The sequence below is a fragment of the Papio anubis genome, chromosome 1, assembly GCF_008728515.1.
Source record: "Papio anubis isolate 15944 chromosome 1, Panubis1.0, whole genome shotgun sequence".
In the NCBI taxonomy this organism is placed as follows: domain Eukaryota; kingdom Metazoa; phylum Chordata; class Mammalia; order Primates; family Cercopithecidae; genus Papio; species Papio anubis.
The window spans coordinates 20,602,562-20,616,505 of record NC_044976.1 but is presented as its reverse complement, the minus strand read 5'-3'; the positions used below and the strand labels follow the sequence as shown (position 1 = coordinate 20,616,505).

General features: G+C 49.9%; 1 long non-coding RNA gene across 2 annotated transcripts; it reads left to right on the top strand.

The window, feature by feature from the left end:
- The first annotated feature begins 1,104 nt into the window (after positions 1 to 1,104).
- Positions 1,105 to 7,048, top strand: LOC103882185. 2 transcript variants are annotated; one of them, XR_001898028.3, is made up of 3 exons: positions 1,105 to 4,141; positions 4,937 to 5,162; positions 6,832 to 7,048. It is a non-coding gene; the product is annotated as an uncharacterized LOC103882185 (long non-coding RNA). The 2 variants fall into 2 exon arrangements; XR_643932.4 differs by having other exon boundaries at positions 1,105 to 4,261.
- The last annotated feature ends 6,896 nt before the right edge of the window (positions 7,049 to 13,944 follow it).

Below are 13,944 nucleotides of genomic sequence, written 5' to 3'. Positions count from 1 at the left end.
GGGCCTTTTTGAAGCAGAAGCTGATGTGCCCACTGCCCAGGGGTAGTGTGGAAACTGCAGACAGCCCAGTCAGCAGTGCTCACAGCTAATCACCAGCCTGTCCAGGCTCACTCCAGTCCTTTCCCCATCCAAGGGCGCCATCTCGTGCCAGCATCAGGCTGCCAGCTGTATGTGTGGCTCCAGCAAAGACTGGGACCTGAGGAGGGGCCCAAAGAAGCCTGGATTGCCAGTCCTCTTGCTGGGCTCCCCAGAGCTTCCTTCCCCATTTCCCAGCTGTTGTTCAGCTTCCTCTTTCCCACCCATCTCTGTTTTCTCTTGCTTTCCATCGATGCTCACATCGGCTTACTAAACAGCAACCATAACACACCAGGGGCTCGGGAAGGCTGCAGGTATGTGAGAAACAGCACCAAACCAGGAATCAGAAACGTTTATGTTGAGACTAGGGAAACTATTTGCCAAGTTTATGCCCTTGGGGGAATCCACGTGACTCCTCTGCAGCCACTTGCTTTGTAAGATTGTGATAATCCCCCGCTTTTTGCACGTTTTGAAGGAATTGTGGGGGAAAATTGGTGGTACATGCAAAAGTGCTCTGGACACCCTGAAGTGCCCTAACAACATAAGTAATGTTATAGTTTATGGTTACATAGCATCTCTAATAATGCAGTTTATCATTCATAACAGTCATAACAGTGATACTTCCTGGGCACCTAAGACCCCAGCTCTGACCAATGACCCAGAGACACCAATACCTTCCTCCCTCCACTGTTTGCCTCTAACTTTTAGACCCAGAACCCTACCTCCAGGCCAGCCCTTCTGTGCTGTACATACTTCCAGCATTTGGGAACCAGAATGGCTCAGGCAGCAGTAAAGGGCTCTGGATCTACCCGCCCTTCCCCAAATTCCTTGGGCCTCAGTTTCCTCATCTCTTTAGTGTGAAGCACCTGCTGGTAACTTTAGCAACTTTTTTTTTTTTTTTTTTTTTGAGACAAAGTCTCGCTCTGTCCCTCAGGCTGGGGTGCAATAGTGAGATCTCGGCTCACTGCAACCTCTGCTTCCCTGGTGCAAGCGATTTTCCTGCCTCAGCTTCTCGAGTACCTGAGATTACAGGCAGCGCCATCATTCCCAGCTAATTTTTGTATTTCTAATAGAGACAGGATTTCATCGTGTTGGCCAGGCTGGAACTTTAGCAATCTCGACATAAATTCTAGTTCATATTTCCTTCAGATGCGGCTGCTATTCCAACTGCTTCCTTTTAGGAAGCAGCGTGGATAAATGGAAATTGCATGGGGTTTGTAACCAGACAGAAGTGACTTTGAATATCGGCTGTCACCAATGTCATCACTATGGAACTCTGGCAGGTGTCTTCACCTCCCTGAGCCAGTTCCTCCCCTCCATGAAACAGGGATAAAAATAGAATCAGTCTCCGTGGTTGGGCTTGGCTGACATTGCTTTGTAAAGTGCCGTGTACGTTTCTGTCACTGCCTAGTTACCAGCTGAATGCAGCTCTTACATATTTCTTCCTCCTCTTTCAGCCACACCATCCATCTATTTATCCATCCATCCGTCCATGTATCCATCCATCCATTCATCCGTGTGAAAACATCTGTTAAACTTCTACTGTGGGCCAGATCACAGGGCTAGTTGCTGGGGATGCAGAGATAATTAAGACATGAGTCTTGCTCTAGGAATTTGCAGTCTCATGGGGAGATAGCAATAAAAAGAATCACTTTCATTTACTGAGCATCTATGTGCAGCAGACACAGTGCTAGGACTCCACACGTTCTCTCAGTAAATCCCAGGAGACAGGACCCCACAGGCATTGCTCTCAACCAGTGCTCTCGCCTCCCTCCTGGATTGCCTAGTCAGGTAAACCTGCCGCAGACAGGTAGGAAGGGCCATCGTGGGGGTCTGAGAGAGGTCGATGGGGCCTGAAGGGGAGAGTGCTTGGCTCCACGTGAGAAGAACTGGGGAGGTGGGGGCAGTCACAGAGGGCTTGCAGAGGAGGTGTCAGAGAGCGGCGTTCTGGGTGGTTGGGCCAGAGGGCAGAGGCTTAGAGGCACAGAGCAGCAGGGAGCCTCATCTTCAGGGAACACTGGGAGTTTGGGAGGGAGGGTTGGTTTGTGTGGGAGGCAGGATGGGAGCAGATGATGCTGGGGAGGTGAGAGTGAGGGGCCCAGATCATGGGGGACCTCAGTGTCCTGGCTTCGTTGAGCAGTTTGGACTTTGTGCTCTGAACATGTGTTTCAGAGTGAGGTGTGGAGAGGGGCTGATGTAACCACCCCAGCAGGAGTAAGGAGGCTGGAAGGAGGAAACCAGTGATGAAGGATTTGCCATAACCTTGTCCTGGAAGAAGAGCCATGGCCAAAGTAGATGGAGAGGAATGGCCATGCAAGGCAGCTGTGATGGATTCACCTCCGTGCAAGACAGCTATGACAGAGTTGATAGAAAGTATGAGAACATGGGCCACCCCTCCTTGGATGTGTAAGTATTATAGACATCCTAGATGTAAGTATTATAGACACCTACCAGGACAGGGAATTCCAGAAGAAGAACAGGATTCTGGGGGAAAAGGTGGTAAATTAATTTTGATGTTCAATAAGCTAGTCAGAGTGCTGCATTCCAGGCAGTGGGCTGGGCACCTTAATCCAAACCCAACAGTTCCATACACTCCTTTAACCACTCCCACTTTACAGACGAGGAAACTGAGGTCCAGAGACATTCAGTCTCTTCCCAAGATCACAGAACTCACGAGTGGCAGAGCAAGGATTTGAACCCACATCTGCCTGGCCCCAAGACTGGTGTGAAAAGGAAAATCGCGGAGGGGTTTTCAAGGTTCCCATCCTGAAACTCGAGCCTGGTGATGTTCAGCTGTTAGAGCTGGGCCCTTGGAATCATCCCAGGAGGTACTGACCACGCCCTTCAACCTGGTCTGCTCTTGGCCCCAGAAAAACCCTCTGGGGTTTCAGCCCTTCTCTGAGACTCAGCCTTAGCTAAGCTTATCCTGGGTCAGAGTGGCAGGCTGACCCACAGAGGGGCTATGTGTGTGGCACTGACTCCCCAGTCCCCGGCCAGGCCACACCATCTTGCAGAGCCTCGAATGTGACAGACAAGAGATACAGGTACTGGGGATTAATTTGCCGCTTTGGGGTTTGGTGAGAAGAAATGAAGCGAGAGAAGGGGAGGGGAGAAAGGTGTGTGGGAGAGCTTGTGGCCCCTCAGAAGCGAACCAATTAATTAGAGGCACCAAACAAATAGTAATAAAAGCAGTAGCAGGGGCTACCACATTTAGGGGTTGCTTACTATGTACCAGGCCTTTTTAAATTTATGCATTATTTAGTCCTGTGGCATTGAGGATTCAATATCATTTCACAGAGGGGGAAACTGGGGCACAGAGAGGTTAAGTAACCTGCACAAGGTCACACAGCCATCAAGAGTTGGAGAACCCATTACCATCACTCTTCTAACTCAGCCCCTCCCACTGTACCTAGTGTGCCTGGCAGCCCTGAAGGCAGAGGAGAAAAATGGGGAGCGGGGAGGTGCAGGGCTGGTGAATCCAACCTCCCTGAACTTCCTGCTGGGCCTGAAGGGGCAGGTAGGGGACCTGAGCTCTGAATGCATTCCACCCTGACTCCTCACGTGACCTTGGATGATCTGTCTCCACCCTGGATTCAATAATCTGTGTGCAGAGAACATTCATTTAGATGGCGTTTCAGTTTCTTTCCAGATTGGAATGATGTGATTCTAAGAGTCCTGGGTCAGAAGGAGTATTGGAGGTATCAAGGGGCTGGACCGGTGAGGACAGGAGTCTAATGTGCCCCTGATCTCTGTCCCTCTCCTCTGGGCTGCAGCCCTTGTGACATCGAAATGCCCCACCCCCTCCTTCGGCTTCCCTCGCTGCTGCGCAGAGGCCACCGGAGGGCGCTGTCTCCTCACACTTCTGGCTGAGCTCACCCCCGATGTCTGAACCTCCCTCTTGAGGCTGGAGAGAAATTGAGAGGCCTGGAGCCAGTGTCTGGGAGGCCTCTGGACACAGCTGGACCCACTGAGGCCCCATGGAGCCAGTAGGATCTTAGCCTGTGGAAAGAGATGCCAGAGCAATGACTGGGAGTCGAAGGCCTGGGCTTCAGGGCGAGAGCTTGTGGTGAGCTCTGGACAAACGGCTTTGTCTCTTCCATCCTCAGTTTTTGCATCTATAGACTGTGGAGAGTGATATCCACCTTATGTCACTGTTGTGAGAAGTGCTACAAATGAGAATGCACTTGTGAGTGCTTCAAAGAACTCAGATGTTCTTCATGCCAGAGTGGGATTGATTGATTGATTGATTGATTGATTTTGACAGAGTCTTGCTTTGCTGCCCAGGCTGGAGTGTGCAGTGGTGCAATCTTAGCTCACTGCAACCTCCGCCTCCTGGGTTCAGGCAATTCTCCTGCCTCAGCCTTGCCGAGTAGCTGGGATTACAGGTGCACACCACCACGCCCAGCTAATTTTTGTATTTTTAGTAGTGATGGAGTTTCACCATGTTGGGCCAAGCTGGTCTCAAACTCCTAAACTCAAATGATCTACCTCCCTAAGCCTCAAAAAATGCTGGAATTACGGGCGTGAGCTACCCCCCCGCCACCCCCCTGCTAATTTTTATATTTTTAGTACAGACAGGGTTTCACCATGTTGACCAGGCTGGTCTCGAACTCCTGACCCCAAATGATCTGCCTGCCTCAGGCTCCCAAAGTGCTGGGATGACGGGCATGAGCCACTGTGCCTGACCCGCCAAAGTAGGTCTCGATGATTATCACCCTTGAAGAATCATCCAGTAACCCAAGGAGAAGATCATTTGGCAAGGGCCCCATATGACCTTCCAACTGGCATAGGCACTGAACTGTTTCTTACATTCTCACAACAGCCCCACAAGGTATGAATTATTATCATCTCCATTTCACAGTTGGGAAAACCCGGGCTCAGAGAGGCACCATGGCTCCCCCAGGTCATCCAGCCACTGGGTGGCCTTACTGGAATTCAGACCCAGGTGTGTTCGGCTCCAAAGACTTGCTTAAACCACTGGACTGCCCCACACTGGCCATGCCAAGTCAGGAAAGAGTTTGATGTGACCTACTGAAGTCCCTCGGGCTGAAGTTTCAGATGAGTGTCCTTTATTAAGTCCTCGGAAGGTATGGACCCGTATGTCTTTGGTATGGATACACATTTCAATGGAGTCAGTAACTCCCCGGAATGGTTTTGTCATTTTTTTTTTTTCTCCCCTTGGACTTATGTATGATTCTTCCTCCCTGGGAAGCAGAGCTGACCTTGTGACATAGGTGGCTTTACCTGCAACTTGACCTCTTTCTTTCTTTTTTTTTTTGAGATGGAGTCTCATTCTGTCGCCCAGGCTAGAGTGCAGCAGCTAGGCTCGCTGCAACCTCTACCTCCCAAGTTCAAGTGATTCTCCTGCTTCAGCCTTCCCAGTAGCTGGGATTGCAGGCGCGCACCACCACACACAGCTAATTTTTGTATTTTTAGTAGAGATGGAGTTTCATCATGTTGGCCAGGCTGGTCTCGAACTCCTGACCTCTCGGAGGTGATCTGGCCCCCTTGGCCCCCTAAAGTGCTGGATTACAGGCGTGAGCCATGGCGCCCGGCAACCTTCTCATATGAGTGGCAGATGGGTGGAAGAAGCTGGACTTATGTCCATTCACAGGCTCCCCACGCTGGTCAGGGTGCAGGGTATTTGCTCTGGTGGAGGACATACCTCCATGTTAAAATGCCCAGTTGAAGGCTTGTAGCTTTTTTCACTTCTTATTTTCTCTCTCGATGAAAGATTGTGCTGTCGGCAGGGTTGTAGCTAAGTCGAAGTGTGGCTTTGTTTTCACAATTTCTGTTCGCTTTCCTCCCACTCCCAGGCAGCTTGAGAAGGGTGGAGGGGTGGGAAGGAGAGTGACAGCGGGTGCTGGACTCTCCCAGCCTGGGGGGTTCTTGAAGTTCCAGAGTCATGGAATTGTGGCGCTGGAAGCGACCCTCCCAGGGCACAGAGGAGGCAACTGAGGCCCAGGGAGAGGACCAGACCCTCCAAGGTCGCCCAGCTAGTTAGCGACAGGCTGGGACCAGAATCTGCCTTTCTGCTGGTCCCACGCCAACTCATTTGCTAAGTCACCCAAAGCCTGGAGTGTGGTTAGTTTAGAAAACTCAGACAAGGAGCCAGGGGATGGGACAGTGAAGTGGGGACAGGGAGGTGCTGACCTTGTGCTTTGAAAGCGCTAGTGGGGAGTTGCTTGTCTTCATCTGACGTCAGCCCCTGGACAAATAATGGCCACGGAAAGCAAATATTATGAGAGTCCTTGTGTAAACACAGAGCCGGTGTTTCAGTGTCAGAAATGGGCCGAGAACTCCAGGCTGTATCAGACCAGCTCCCCAGCGCTGCCTCTCAGCAAATGCACCTCTCTCTGCTGGGGAAGAAGGACCCTCAACAAAGACGGGGGGCAGAGTCCACCTGAGAGGCCACAGTGGGGCAGAAAGAGAGAAGCTAGGAGGGTTCTGGAAGAACTGGGAAGATGCAGCATACCCAGGGACTGAATTAGTTTAGGGATGCAGGAAAAAAAAAAAAACCATCAATTACCAGGCACCCATCCTGCATCAGGCCTGACTGAGCCCTTTATAGATATTGTCTCATTTAATTTTCCCAGGAACTCTAAGGGATAGGCATTGTTGTCCCCATTTTGTAGATAAGTGCATTGAGGCTCAGAGAGGTTAAGCAACTTGTCCGCAGTCACACAGGTGGGAAGCAGTAGAACAGGGATTTGATCTCGGGTCTGTCTGATTCCACTACCCTGGTGTGTTTTGCAGTCTGGACCAGGGGCCTTTCTTCATCAGAGTCACCAGGAAACCTTGTCAAAGAGGAGATACCCAGGCTTTACACCAGCCTTTGGGAGGGCCTGAGAGTGAGCATCTCCCAGGGAAGAGGAAGGAGGAAAGCTGCTAACACCTGGGAATAATCGCTCAATAGCAGGAGCAGCTAAATTCTTCTTTAAAGGACTAGATAGTAAATATTTTAGACTCTGCAGACCTTTAGTCTCTGTTGCAACTATTTGGCTCTGTTACTGTCATTTGAAAGCAACCACAGACAATACGTACATGGATGAGGGTGGGTGCATTCCAATAAAACTTTATTTGCAAAGTGGCGCACTGGATTTGGCCCCTGGTAGTTTACTGCCCCTTGTCTATAGCATGCAAAGTGCCCCCATAGCCTGTCTCTCTGGTTGTTTTCCCAGCAGCCCTGTGAGGAGGGTATGCTTTTCTCCATTCTACAGATGAGGAGATGGAGGCCCAGGGAGGTTAGACATCCAGGGTCCCCCAGAAAGTGCATGTCAGAGCTGGGAGTAGAATTAGACTTCCTGATCCCAGTTCAGTGTGCTGGAAAGTATGAGCCTAGTAAGAAGGTCTGGGCCGGGGAGATTGCTATTAATGAATGAAAGCAGCCACCATTCACTGGGTACTTGCCATGTGCCAGGCACTGAGTCATGACCTCACATAAGCTGCTACCCAGATGTTGAATGTCATTGTCTCTGTCACATGGGGTGGTCACAGCCTCCCTGGGAGGTAGGAAGGCATCTGCAGCGTGTCAAAACCAGCTTATCTCGGGTGCCCCAATACACCTGACATGTTACAGCTGCACTACGAGAAGGTGAAAGCTGCTGACAAGATGTATTTGCCTTTCCATTCGTGAGAATGTATGCATTCTCTCTCTCTCTCTCTCTCTCTCTCTCCTCTCTCTCTCTCCCTGTGTGTCTCTTTTTTTTTCTCTCTCTCTTTTTCTCTCTCATTCCAAGACACATACACACACCCCAGTCTCAAACAATCATCAAATAGACATGTGGTCAGTTCAGTGACCTCCTTGTGCTAGGTAGAAGAACACAAAATCCAAGGCCTGGAAGTGACTTGTCTGGTTGACATGAGATGTCCCCACTGAGATCAGGAACCGGGAAACTGCCTGGTATGGGGAAAAGAATGCTGGACTTCCAGTTGGTCTGGATTCCACGCCACAGCCTGACCCTGATCGGCGGGTGACTTTAGGTGCCACTCTCCTCATTTCTAAAATGGGTGTCACTTTCCTAATTCACCAACTGGGTGGGAAGTAGGTTTGTTCATTTGTTCAAGCCATTCATTCGTCCATCCGTTCACTTCCAACTATGTAGTAAGCACCTTCAGTGTGCCAAACACAGCTAGATCATTTGATTTGCAACTCTAAAGATTTAAGATTTGATCCTTCCTACACCTGTTTAAGAGTTAGCACCTAAATGGTAGGTCTTTTGACTCAAGGACGCCTTGTGCTAGAATTTCCCTCTAGGTAAAAAATGTATCTTTCTCCCATGCATAAAGTGGGCTTTGGCAGGCCAGGTGCGATGGCTAATGCCTGTAATCCCAGCTCTTTGGGATGCCGAGATGGGAGGATCACCTGAGTCCAGGAGTTTGAGACTAGCCTAGTCAACATGGAGAGACCCTATCTCTACAAAAAAAAAAAAAAAAAAAAATTAGCCAGGCATGGTGTTGCATGGTGTGCATGTCTGTGGTCTCAGCTACATGGTAGGCTGAGGCAGGAGGATTGCTTGAACCCAGGACTTAGAGGCTGCAGTGAGCCGTGTTTGCACCACTGCACTCCAGCCTAGGTGACAGAGCAAGACACTGTTTCAGAACAAACAAAGTAGGTCTTGGCAAGAATGTAGTGCCAGCTCCGCATGCCAGTTTATTCATCCAGTCTTCCATTTATACATTCTGTCTATCCATCCACCCACCCACCTGCCCATCCATTCATCCACCCATCCATTCATTCATCCATCTATCCATCCATCCATCCATCCATCCATCCATCCATCCATCCATCCGTCCGTCCATCCATCCATTTTTCCACATGAACCCTTGCATCCCTCTATGCAATCATCCATCTATTCAATCCATCCATTTATCCATCCATGTATTTACTAATCACTTCTATGTGCCTAGCTCAACTCTGTCCACTGACTCCAACCCCCAGGAAGGCCCCATGCCCATAGTCACCTTGGGTTTGAGGCAGAGGTGATGGAAAGCTCAGAGTCTAGGTAGCAATAATTTCCGATTCTCAGAATCCAGGAACTCTCTGAAATGCCCTCAGGCACTTTGAGAGTAAGCAGAGCCAGAGACAGACTCATTCAGGCTGCACACACATCCCCTGTTTAGATGCAGCCCTTCCTCTTGGTTCTGCTCTAGCCTCTCCCTCTGTAAGAATACCTGAAGCCCCGGCCTTGGCCCTGTGTCAACTAAAAAGAATCCTACATGAATGGGTAAACAAACTGTGGCATATCCATGCAACAAAATAGTACACAGCTGTGAAAAGGAATGAGGCACTGACACATGCCTCAATATGGCTGAACCTTGCAAACACTGTGCTAAGTGAAAAAAAACAGACACAAAAGACCACGCATTGCATGATTCCATTTGTCAGAACAGGCAAATCCATAGAGACAGAAAGGAGATTAGTGGTTGCCAGGGGCTGAGGGGAGGAAAGAATGAGGGATGATTGCTAAAGGATACAGGATTCTTTTGGAGATGATGAAATGTTCTGGAATTAGTAGTGATGGTTGCACAACGTTGTGAATAAAAATCACGGGATTGTGTACTTTAAAAGGGTGAACTTTATGGAATATAAATTATTTTGGAAAAATTTTAAAGTTATTAAAAACCTTAAAAATAGAAAAAATAATATTTCTATGTGTTGTTATTATTATTATTATTATTATTTGAGACCGGGCATCACTCTGTCACCAAGGCTAGGGTGCAGTGGCACAATCATGGCTCATTGCAGCCTTGACCTGCTATGCTCAGGTGATCCTCCCGCCTCAGCCTCCTGAGTAGCTGGGACTATAGGACTGCACCACCACACCCAGCTAGTTTTCTGTATTTTTTGAAGATGGGGCTTTGCCATGTTGCCCAGGTTGGTCTCAAACTGCTGGCTCAAGTGATCCCCCTGTCTCGGCCTCCCAAAGTGCTGGGATTATAGGTGTGGGCCACTGCACCTGGCCTATGTGTTATTAAATATGCATTTCCCAGCCTTCTGGTGACAGAGTGAGGGAAGGTAGCACTGATGCTGTTTCCCAGCAGAGAAGCTGGAATCTCAGAGAGGAGGGAGGGCCTGTCAGGCTGGCATTGCTAATTAGTGGTGGAGATGGGACAAGAAGTAGGGCCAGACTCTTGGTCTTTCCCTCTTGGTCTCTTTCCCTCATGTCAGACTGCCTGATGAGCAGATGGCACTTCCTGAGCCAATCTCCAACTCTGTCTGTATCTGCCACCTTTAGTCCAGGGGCCACTGCAGGCACAGCTCGCACTGGAGGAGGCTGTCATGACAGCTAATGGCTGCCACTTGAGGAGTTATGCTTGGTGCCAGGCACAGGGGCATCAATGAGGGTGGTCTTATCTCATTCCCAAAGACCTCTGTCATGGACCTTGTTAAGAGTGCCAAACCCCTTCTACATGAGCACGCTGGTCTTTCCTGGGGCGTCCTCAGTGAACACAGACTGGTGGGAGGTCATGGTATCCCAACCCTAGAGACCAAAGAAATGGGCAGGAGATAAGCATAGAACCTCGACTGGGCCTTGAACATTGAGCATGCAGAGGCTCAGCGGCCTCTGCAGTCCTGCCCATGACTGTGGCTGTGGCAGCCGGCACCCTGGGCTGCTCCTGCTTGCTCTAGAGTCTACTGCCTTGATTGATGAATCACTATTTGACCTATTCCTCTATCACTCCTTGCATTCTATCTACTTTCTAGGCCTGGTCTTCCAGTTTCCTATAGATTCTGTGAGCTTCTGATATCCTTTCATTAAATTCCCTTTTGCACTCGTCAGAGACAGAGTCAGGTTCTGTCGCTTGCAACCATTCACTCTGACCGATGCATCCCTATGAGATACGAGATACTCTTATTTGGCCCATTTTACAGATGAGAAAATTGAGGCTCAGGGCCCCCCAGATTATGAGTGACAAAGCAAAGATGTAAACCCAGGTCTGTTTGACTTCCAGAGCCCGATCTCTCAACCTCTACTGAGAAAGAAGAGCCAGCAAACCTTTCCTGTGTGTTTCCTATAAGCCAGACCTTGAGCAAATCCTCTAAGCAAATCTATAAATCCTCTAAGCCAGACCTATAAGCAAATCCTCTCAACAGCTCTATTAAGGAGGAATTGTCCCACTTTTAGAGGTGTGGAAACTGAGGATCAAGGAGACGATGTAACTGATTTATAGGTACCAGAGCTGAGATTAAAACTGAGGTTCACCTGGCTCCAAATCCCCACACTTTTATATAGAGGTAGGAACCAAGACCTGATGGTGGGTTTCCCCTCTTCCCAGTTGGTAGAAGTTCCCATCTCTGCTTTTGGCTACATCAGCACCTCCTGCCAAGTCCTGAGGGGTGGAAACCTGACTCTACCCATTAACACTTGGGTTCAGGGATTCAGCAGCCACTGGGAGGAATCCTGCCCCATAGCCCAGGTCCTCTATAAATCAGGGGCCCAGGAAGCCACAACACTGATAAATATTTATGTTGCCTCTAAGAAAAATATGTCTCACTTGATATATTTTCTTTGTGAAAAGGCAGTAAATGGCAAGGCCCCATTACTTTTCATGAGTCTGCCAGAGCTGTAAAGATGCCCCATCCCAGCTGGGGCTGGGGGCCAGCCTAGTGCCCCTTGAGAACCACCATGTCTGTGTGTCTCAGGCTGCAGCACCAGGTCAGAGGATGGCATTTTGCTTGCCCTCCTGTGAGCTACTGTCAAGACTCTGAGAAGGACCCACTGGGCAAGCTCGGTGGAGGATTTCTGTCCAAAAGGGAATGGGGCTGGGGGAGTGGAAGGAACAGAACCCCAGCCCCGATTCCTCCAACAGCCTCCAAACCAACCCTAGAGCAAATCCCAAGGCCATTCCTAAACCAGCTTCCAGTCAGGCTGGATACACATCAGCACCCACCTCAAACCCTCCTTTCAGCCCTTATCCCGGCTGGACCTGGGCAGCAGCTCCAGCTCTGAACACCATCCCACAGCTGCACCAGCCCCATCCACAGTCCAAACCAGACATCAACTCCATCCCAAGCTAAACTCAACTTCTGCCAACCCCAGGCCTAACCTCAAACCCACTGCAGCTACAGCCCAGTCCTAAAACTCAAACCTAACCCAGGCCCCGAATCCTGCTCTCAGCTCTGCTGTCACCTCAGCCTGAGCTTTCCCCGGAGCCCCAAGGGTAGTCAGTGACATGCTCTGGTCAGGGGCAGAGGGGTCACCAGCTGGCTTTCCTGTGCTCAGTCTGGAAAATCTCCTTTAACGAATTCAGCAAATATTTGCTAACGACCCCATGCATGCCAGGCCCTCTTCTAGGTACCGAGGATGCTTCTGTGAAGATGAACAATGCCTTGTATAGAGAGGAGAGCCCTGCTCCTCTCCGTCTCCCAGCTTTGAGACCTCGCCTCACCCTCCACCCACTCTACTCTCAGCCCTCTCCTCCGGTGGCAGGAGGCTTGGGCTGTGCTCCAGACAGCCACGATCTCACCTGGTAACTGAGGTAGTCTCCCTCCCTCTGAGCCTTGAACCCTCATCTTCATAATGGACAGTGAGAGAGGGAGGGTTGGAACAACTGGACTCTGAGTTTCTTGTGACCTTCTAGAAATCACTGACCTATGGACAAAGGTCAATATCTGACTGCTAAACAGATGCTGCGTTTTCTGTCCTGGACCTTGGTGGTAAAGAGGAGGTGCTGGCATCAGAAATGGAACAGATGGTCTTCTCTCTTCTCTGGATCAGGGGTGGGAGCTAGAAAACACAAGCTCTCTCCTCAATCCCAACCCAGAGCCATATGGCCAAAGGGGTCATGCAGCCCAGGCGCCATGGCCACTCTCCTCTCTGACTCTTTCCCTGTCACAGAGGACGATGCCTCAGAGCCACATTGTCTAGGCCTCAGCTTAAGTGCCTGGGCCCCTGTCCTGGTCAGATTCTGACCCTGCCCCTCTGCTGCTGGCAACCCTCCCACCTCCATCCCTGGCTTCCCAAGCCTTCTGCCTCTTCTCCTTCACCCTCAGCCCCTCTTGTCTCTCCCACTCCTCCTTTTCTCTCCTGGGATCTTTAGCTCTTTTATACATTATTTTTTTCAATGCCTCTGGTATTCTGTTGGCCATTCTCTGTTCCCTTATCTTCCTCCCCCAACCTGGTCATTTTCTCTGCAGCATTTTTTCTTTTCTCTCTGTCTGTCTCTGTCTGTCTTTCTTTCAATTCTCTGTGTCTATCATTTGCAACCAAAAGAATGCTGTGGAAATGGGGCATCAGATCCATGGCAGCTTAGGAAATGTGAGGAATGTTGCTTTCAGTGCTGAAGAAATTCTTGTGATTTCATCCCCACAAAGTTATGTTAAGCGTCACTCTAGCGTCAACTCGGTGACTTTCAACGCATTATTCCTTGAGGTTTATAATAAGACACATAATCTCATTTAATTCTCCCAGCTTTCCTGTGAGACAGGCATGTCCCCATTTCCTGGATGGGAAAATGCTCTCAGGGTGGGACAATGACCTCTCCAGCAGGCAAGGAGCCGATTCCAAGTCTAGGGCTTTTCTTTGCTCCCTTCGTGACATGGTGGACGGTGGCATCTGCCTCAAAGCCTGGGAGGAGTGCTTCTGGTTGATTCTGGTGACACACAGGGGTTTCTGAAGCTGGGGAGTAGGTGATGTTTCCCACCTACTCCAACATCTGCAATCACTGCAGAAACACAAGGAGAATCAATACCCAACCCACCCCACCAAGGGCAGCTCTGTGGAGGATGCGGAAGAGAAGCTTCTGCTCGTCCAAGCCCAGGAACTTCCTAATGAAGAGAAGATCCATGGGGTGGGGGAGGCTGGTAAGGGAGGATAAGACCCTGCCAACTCCTACCCAAGGCTTTGGCACTCGGCTCAGAAACGT